General features: G+C 37.8%; 1 long non-coding RNA gene across 1 annotated transcript; it reads right to left on the bottom strand.

Moving 5' to 3' along the window:
* Positions 1–6,010: 6,010 nt before the first annotated feature.
* Positions 6,011–7,331, bottom strand: LOC131536667 (uncharacterized). The gene is made up of 2 exons (XR_009270033.1): positions 7,172–7,331; positions 6,011–6,670 (listed from the first exon to the last, which is right to left on the bottom strand). It is a non-coding gene; the product is annotated as an uncharacterized LOC131536667 (long non-coding RNA).
* Positions 7,332–8,860: the final 1,529 nt, after the last annotated feature.

Below are 8,860 nucleotides of genomic sequence, written 5' to 3'. Positions count from 1 at the left end.
CTGGACGCTGTTTCAGCTCTTGGATTTTTTCTAATCCTAACCCTAACCCTAACCCTAGCCATGGAGAATTGTATTCCTGTCCTTTAAGATAGTGAGATTATTATATTATAACTATTATATAGACATACCACTAACATACCCAAAACCTACCCATTTTACCCCTTATGGACATAACTACACCATTCCTAAACCTACCCATTTTACCCCTTATGGACATAACTACACCATTCCTAAACCTACCCATTTTACCCCTCATGGACATAACTACACCATTCCTAAACCTACCCATTTTACCCCCCAGACACATAACTTTACCCCTATCCAACCTAAACCTACTCTGTCTACCCCGAATAAATTAAAGTAATATAAATACCTATAAAAAACCTTAATAAATAACACCTATAATTAAAAATAATACTCGTTCATACATTTAAAAATCTCACTATCTGTGGTTCAATAATAAAAAGGCCAAGTACATCGGTTACAGTGTGGTGGGCTTAGGGCGTGGGGGCGGGCCTCGGCCGAGGCGAGAGAGCGGCCAGAAGGAGTACGAAGGACTGAGCATTAACCAGAGCTGGACGCTGTTTCAGCTCTTGGATTTTTTCTAATCCTAACCCATAACTACACCATTCCTAAACCTACCCATTTTACCCCTTATGGACATAACTACACCATTCCTAAACCTACCCATTTTACCCCTCATGGACATAACTACACCATTCCTAAACCTACCCATTTTACCCCCCAGACACATAACTTTACCCCTATCCAACCTAAACCTACTCTGTCTACCCCGAATAAATTAAAGTAATATAAATACCTATAAAAAACCTTAATAAATAACACCTATAATTAAAAATAATACTCGTTCATACATTTAAAAATCTCACTATCTGTGGTTCAATAATAAAAAGGCCAAGTACATCGGTTACAGTGTGGTGGGCTTAGGGCGTGGGGGCGGGCCTCGGCCGAGGCGAGAGAGCGGCCAGAAGGAGTACGAAGGACTGAGCATTAACCAGAGCTGGACGCTGTTTCAGCTCTTGGATTTTTTCTAATCCTAACCCTAACCCTAACCCTAACCTAACCCTATTTTTTATATTATATTATAACTGACATATCTATATTATACAGACATACCACTAACATACCCAAAACCTACCCATTTTACCCCTTATGGAGACAACTTCACCATCCCTAAACCTACCCATTTTACCCCTTATGGAGACAACTTCACCATCCCTAAACCTACCCATTTTACCCCTTATGGAGACAACTTCACCATCCCTAAACCTACCCATTTTACCCCCCAGACACATAACTTTACCCCTATCCAACCTAAACCTACTCTTTCTACCCCGAATAAATTACCCAAACAAATTTTATCCATAAATATTAATAAATACCTAAAACCTACCCTTAGTAGGGAGGTTGGATTAATAAATAATACCTATAAAAACATTAATAAATAACACTTATAATTAAAAAATAATACTCATTCATACATTTAAAAATCTCACTATCTGTGGCTCAATAATAAAAAGACCAAGTTTATCGGTTGTGGGGTGGTGGGCTCATGCCGTGGGGGCGGGCCTCAGCCGAGACGAGAGAGCGGCCAGAAGGAGTACGAAGGACTGCGCATTTACCAGAGCTGGACGCTGCTTCAACTCTTGGATTCTTTCTAATCCTAACCCTAACCCTAACCCTAACCCTAACCCTAACGAAGGACTGAGCATTAACCAGAGCTGGACGCTGTTTCAGCTCTTGGATTTTTTCTAATCCTAACCCTAACCCAAGACTTCGGCCCAATCACTGGATTTTTCATCCCCTAACCTACCAAACACTATTTGATGCACAAACCTAGGATATACAACCACTAGCATTTTAAACCCTATTTAGGATTTTTTACATCAACAGAAATATATTCTTGGACCCCTGGAAGCTAAGGATTGGTGGCCAGTTGATGTTCAGAGCCCGTGCATTTACCGTGACCTTGGGCTTCGGCCCAATCACTGGATTTTTCATCCCCTAACCAAGCCAGCGCCTGCAGCTCTGGGCCTTTCTTTGGTGACCGGGGGCCCCAGGAATATTTTCTGGGGATGTAAAAATATTAAAAACAGTAAAAAATTTATTTAAAACGACTTGTTTATTTTTGAAACGCAACAGATGTGACATTGGGTGATTTGGTGTGTGTGTGTGTGGGGACACGCCCACTTAGAAACAGTATAAATATGACTGCTGTAGAGAATTCCAGTCATTTTGTGTCCAGAGCTCGCCTGAAGAAGGAACAGAAAATCCGAAACGTCGCGCACAGGCCTGGACACACACTTTTAGGCCTCTATCATGAGTCTGGGTGATATTGAGAGCCACACAAAAATGATTTTCCTCATCTATACCGATGAAAGGACATTAGAAAAATTATTTTCCTCATCCATACCGATGAGATGCCTCGTCTATCCCGATGAGAAGATATGTTCGCTGCTTTTTTTATGAGGAAACGTGCACTACAGCACACGCACTGAACCTACCAAACACTATTTGATGCACAAGCCTAGGATATACAACCACTAGCATTTTAAACCCTATTTAGGATTTTTTACATCAACAGAAATATATTCTTGGACCCTGGAAGCTAAGGATTGGTGGCCAGTTGATGTTCAGAGCCCGTGCATTACCGTGACCTTGGGCTTCGGCCCATTCACTGGATTTTTCATCCCCTACCCATTTTACCCCTCATGGACATAACTACACCATTCCTAAACCTACCCATTTTACCCCCCAGACACATAACTTTACCCTTATTCAACCTAAACCTATTCTTTCTACCCCGAATAAATTACTGGGAGAAATTTTATCCTAAATATTAATAAATACCTAAAACCTACCCTTAATAGGGGGGTTGGATTAATAAATAACACCTATAAAAACCTTAATAAAAATTAGTTATAATTAAAAATAATACTCGTTCACACATTTAAAAATCTCACTATCTATGGCTCAATAATAAAAAGACCAAGTATTTCGGTAATAGTGTGATGGACTTAGGCTGTGGGGGCGGGCCTCGGCCGAGGCGAGAGAGCGGCCAGAAGGAGTATTGAAGGACTGAGCATTAACCAGAGCTGGACGCTGCTTCAGCTCTTGGATTTTTTCTAATCCTACACATACATAGTCCCACCTACAAACACACACCCACTAAGTCCCACCCACACACACAGTCCCACCCATATAACTAAGTCCCACCTACACACAGTCCCACCCAAACACACACTAAGTAACACCCATATAACTAAGTCTCACCTACATAACTAAGTCGCACCTACACATACATACAGTCCCACCCATACACATACACACACTAAGAAACACTATACACACAAAAAGTAACACCCATATAACTAAGTCCCACCTACAAACACACACTAAGAAACTCAACCCTAGGGCTGGCAGCTGTAAAGCTCAAGTGGGGGTGCAGAACAATATCTCGACACCTGGTGGCGCTAGAGCAAGCAAACCAAGTGCAATCGACTTGGGGCAGGCCAGTTAGTATATATACCAAGTTTCATCTCTCTATGTACAAGAGAACTGGGGGTGCAATACCATATCTCGGCGCCTGGTGGTGCTAGAGCTACCAAACTATCTGCAAACGATCGGGCGCCCTCTAATTAGTATATACACCAAATTTCAGCCTCCTAGTACCTGGCCTTAGCTCCTTCTTACTAGCCTTAGTAAGTGCACCCCCTCATATAAGGTGGTGCAATTTCGTTTTTAACTCTATTACCCTAGCCATTAAAATGTTTATAAGCAACTAAAAAAAAAACACAAATGTGAGGGCATGTCAAAACTTCTAAGGAGCCCCAAAACACCCTCAGACCCCAGAGGGTTAAAAACTCTGCTGCAACACTGGAGGAAACATCTCCAGTTCTTGAGCTGGAGTTTCTACTTCCACTGATCTGTGTATAACTTGATTGGCGATGCAGCACTGGAATGTGTAATTTTCTGATAAATGTTCATTGTGGTTGTTATCAGTGTTGTTTAGTGTCCGCAGTTTATTCTGCAGCTAACGCTCTTTTCCAGGAAATAGAAAAGCAAAATATGTCCCCCAATGTGATGGCCTTCTCGAACGTATTGTTTGTGTGTATGTAGAGCATGTGTTTTCTTTATCTCGCTCTCTCTTAATCACTCTCAGGTGTGGGGTAACCAGGGGAGCACCTGCATGCAGTGTGTTTCCTTCCCATATAAACTGAGTGTTCCATGGCTGGGTTGTGTGATGGGAGTTTGTGAGGTGGCCATCTTAGTCACCGATGCTCTTTTGCAGATTCTCACTGCTGGAGTGGAGAGTTTGTGGTTGTCGTTGTCTGAATTCTGGAGTTAGCTGGGTTTTTTTCAAATACAGAATGGTCAATAAATGTGTCTGTTTCTGCTACTCTCGTCTCCCCGCATCTTTTATTGCATTCTATTTTTAAAGTGTAACACCCATCCACTGATGTTATGAAAAGTTCTATTTGGTTGAATTAGAAACCAGAATCTCTGCAGTCCAGACGCAAAAATTAACCACTAGACCAATCAGTCATGTTCTTAATTAAGGTGCTTATCCCACTGTATGTGTTCATGTCCTGACTAACAAAATTCCAAGACTGATAGTGGCAGATGTAGAGATTAAATGACCATATTATGTGAAATATCTGAGTTCCTTAATCAGTCTTTAAAAATGACCGTTTATCAAAAAAGGGGATTTAAAAGTGTTTTATTGTGCATAAAATAATATTCATGAGTTTTGCAGCACCGCCAACCAAAGTAGTTTTACTAGACTTATTATTTAGAACTAACTTTGTGTAAATGTTCCCATTCAAATGATTATTTCAGCTGTTACAAAGTTGATAGGCCTACAGGAATTAATTAGCAGAATAACATTGGGTATGCATGCACTCTCCATCAATGGGTACACATGTAAAAAATTTGTCTTGCAAAATGTGAAGTTTATTTCAGATTGCTAGTTTTATGTCAAGCTATGGAACATTTAGAATTTGTTGATGTGTTTAACAGACAATGTCTTGGTACTCTGGAGATTTTTTTATTTTATTTATTTTTTATGTTGGAAAATCAGTATCAAAATGGTTACTGTGTGTGGTTCCTGTGGAAATGCAGTTGTATTGCAAATTCATGGATATTTATAATTTGATAGACAGGAACACAGAGGAATAACGAGTAGACCAGACAAAATCTAACTAAACAGGCAGGAACTAAATACACATGACAATCACTGATAATTGGACGAAACACAGCTGGACTAATAACTAATAACTAATAATCACACTTAACAAGGACAGGAACAAGACCAAACATGGACACAAGAGGCGGGAACACATGACACACACGACAGAGGACGTGACATTAAGGAACAGCTTCTGAGTTCCTTTTAATATTTGGTTGGTAGTTTGTTTTAAATGTTGAAGATATTTGTGTCTTTACTATACTTTTTTCATAATTTTTTATTCACATTGTCACTGTATAATATAAAAAATATCATGTTTGATCCATCTTGTTTATGTCATGATTATTTCTTTAACGGTATAAGCTCAATAAAATGTAAAATGTATGTTTTTAAATAATTTTTTCTGCATTTATATTAATAAAGAAAGTAATGTTTTTATTGATGATACACATTGTGGTGAGATTTCTTTGTTTCCATATGATTAAACTCTGTCATTTTACAGCTCATCACTCCATTAACCAATAACCTGATTGTTAGGAGCTTTGAATTTTGTATTGCTTTTATTGAAATATAAATCCTTGCAAAAATTAGTTTATTTCTTAATGATGCGTCCCAGAAATGTTTAGCATCAGAAATTTGGTAGTTTTAAGTTTGTTTCACAGATTTAATTTCCAGAGTTTTGCAAACAAGATGTTTCCATTAGAAGAAATATTCACCATATGTTTCTAACAATGATGAAATAGTGTTTACAGCTAACATTTTAAAGGTCCCCATTGCGTTATATATTTCAGAGCACATATATAAAATAAAATCCTTTAATTAATACCAGACATTTTAACATTACAATTTTTTTTTTACATACATTGTTGTCGAAAAAGAATTTATCTAAACTATTAATATTCCATTTAACCGCGCCAAAATGGCCATCTTATCTGCTTATCAAAATTAGAACTCAACATGATAATGGAGGAGGATGAAGAGGAAAGTTAAGGATAATGGCGATTGCCGCCTTCGTCAACCCAAATGCTTTCACCATACTTCTGCAATTTGATGTTATGATTGGCGGTCACGATGAAAGACCGGTCGCTGGGGATATGGAAATTGAGGCAGATGACATCAAGGCAGTTTTTGTTGTCGCATTCATCTTCCACAAGGACAGAGGCATAGAGGGTGCCTTCTCCGGTAAAGTTACATGAATCGTGCTTCGGCAGGCGAAGGTAACGGATCCGGGAGTCTGGTTTAAAAACCATCTTTGTGTCGGTGGAAATCTTCCCTGATATTGATTGTTCAGTTTTTGATGCTGTACCTCCTATCTCTGTCCCCACATTTATCACCAATTCTTCCAGCCTCATTTTATCCACTTCATAGAAAATCCGAAGATTCTTCCCGGTTGCGTTGGCCACGTGGGTATTTGAGCGTGAAGTCTCGTTCCCCATGTTTTTAAATGGGAGCTGGGAAGATCTGAATTTTTAAAGAAAGAAACAATGTAATATTTACAGGTATGCAGAACACCAAAAGGTTGTTTTCATTCAAATCTTTTCAATCTTGGTACTTTTTTGTCATGCTGTGGCAGGACTAGCACTCTGTACATAATAGATATTTGTCTATATGAATTAGTGCTTAGGAATTCTGGCCTGTGATTGGTTCAGAGGACAGCATACAATTTGTTATATTGTCTTAACATCAGATCATCTTCTGGCAATATACATTTTTAAATACGGGCACCATTATAATTATATAATAATTGTATAATTATACATTATATTAATTGACAAACCCAACCAACTAAGCATCCAGTATTGCAGCAATTTTGTCATTTTTCATTAATCTGTGATGGTATCTTAAAGGTGTAAAGATGTAAAAGTAAAGAGAAAATATAAAGAAACAGTCCATTATGCTGCTTTTACATACAGTATAAAATATCACTAGCTCTATAATCAAGAATATCAAATAAATACTTACTGGAGAGATAAGAGAAAATAACTGTTGTATATTCAGTTCAGGACACAAAGATTTCCTATTAACAGTTAGTTCAACAGTTGACTGGCAGTCAGTGTGTGCAGTAATCCACAAAAAGCAGCTTCTAAGCTTTATATAGCTAACAGGGAACTAAGAATATCTGCTTGTGAAACCTTACGCCCACAGCAGATTTTTCACTGTTCTGTTGTAACCTGTCAAATTGCACAATTTGCATTTTAACATTTCATGAGAGTGAAAAATATGTGGCACACCCTTTAAAGTAAGAGAGTTCCAAGGAATAGCAACAGCAGCATGATACCATTGCACAATCATGTTACACAATCATGAAAAAGAAGAGTTCTTGACAAAGAGATTATTTTGTGCTCAAATAAGGAAAAATAAATTGCTAGTGAATCTCCAAGCATGGATGAGTCAATGACCGCTTTCAGGCCAGGCACGCACTGGTCCTTCCAAAGGCCATTCGTTCAGATAAGAGGATAAAAAGGTTTTATCCTTTGCATAGTATCATGTCATTCATGAGTTCATGTACAACTTACGGATCATTATTAAACTCTAATAAGCTACAACAACAACAAAGACATTTCAAACAACTGTTTAGCAATTAAGGACTCTTTTATATTAATGTGTTTATTTTCTGTATGCAAAAAAAGCTTTGTACCAGAAGTGATTACAGCTAACCAATGGAAATGTGAAAGACTGCAGTTTAACAAAATTACCTCAAAAACCAGGAGATTAAATGCCTTGTAGGCAGGACAATGATCCTGTGGGAGAGTGGAACTCCCAAAGTATATATACTGTATCTATATATACATATACACCTGTGGACAAAAGATTGGAATAATTTACAGATTTTGCTCTTATGGAAAGAAATTGGTGGCATTCAACTTATCACAATGTATTGTCAGGAAATTAATAATGTGAAACATTACTATTACAATTTGAAAAAAAAAAATTCTGAACTTCTTAAACTACTTCAAAGAGTTCTCATCAAAAAATCCTCCACGTGCAGCAATGACACACAGTAAAACCCCCAGTGTTAAATCAACACTCCTTGTTTTTTTCAACACTTTTCTAAATTTCTAATGTTTTCAACTGTTAATCATTTTTAAACATGTAAACCAGGCTGGGTTAACCTTACAGTACTCAACACTGATAACTGTCAGACTTTCAAAATCCTTCATCACTTGAATTAAAATTATAATATTTTAATTTTAAAGGAGACATTAGATGCAAAATATCTTCATTTGCATATAAATGTGTATTGGCAGTGTGTGGACACAACCACCCTACAATGATAAAAATTCACTCAATTTTTTTTAATCCCCAAAAACCTAAACAGTCTGAATTATCAAGCCATTTTGATTTTGGAGTGAATACGTTCAGTACCATGATTGAGGTGAGGCCCTTGAGCAAGGCATCAAACCCAATATGGCTGCAATATGGCTGCCCACTGCTCCGGGTGTGTGTTTATGGTGTGTGTGTTCACTGCTGAGACATAAATTTAAATTTCGAGAAGACCCTAAAGAATCATATCAACTTGTGGAAAATGGGCATCCGATGTCCCATCTGAAGCACAGCCACCACAAAATCAGACTTACTTTAAAATCATTAGATTAAATACAAATATAAAATCATAACAAGAAATAGTTTAATAGCTATGATACTGTTTGT

The sequence above is a fragment of the Onychostoma macrolepis genome, chromosome 03 (assembly GCF_012432095.1).
Source record: "Onychostoma macrolepis isolate SWU-2019 chromosome 03, ASM1243209v1, whole genome shotgun sequence".
Lineage (NCBI taxonomy): Eukaryota > Metazoa > Chordata > Actinopteri > Cypriniformes > Cyprinidae > Onychostoma > Onychostoma macrolepis.
This window is presented reverse-complemented; position numbering and strand designations above follow the sequence as displayed.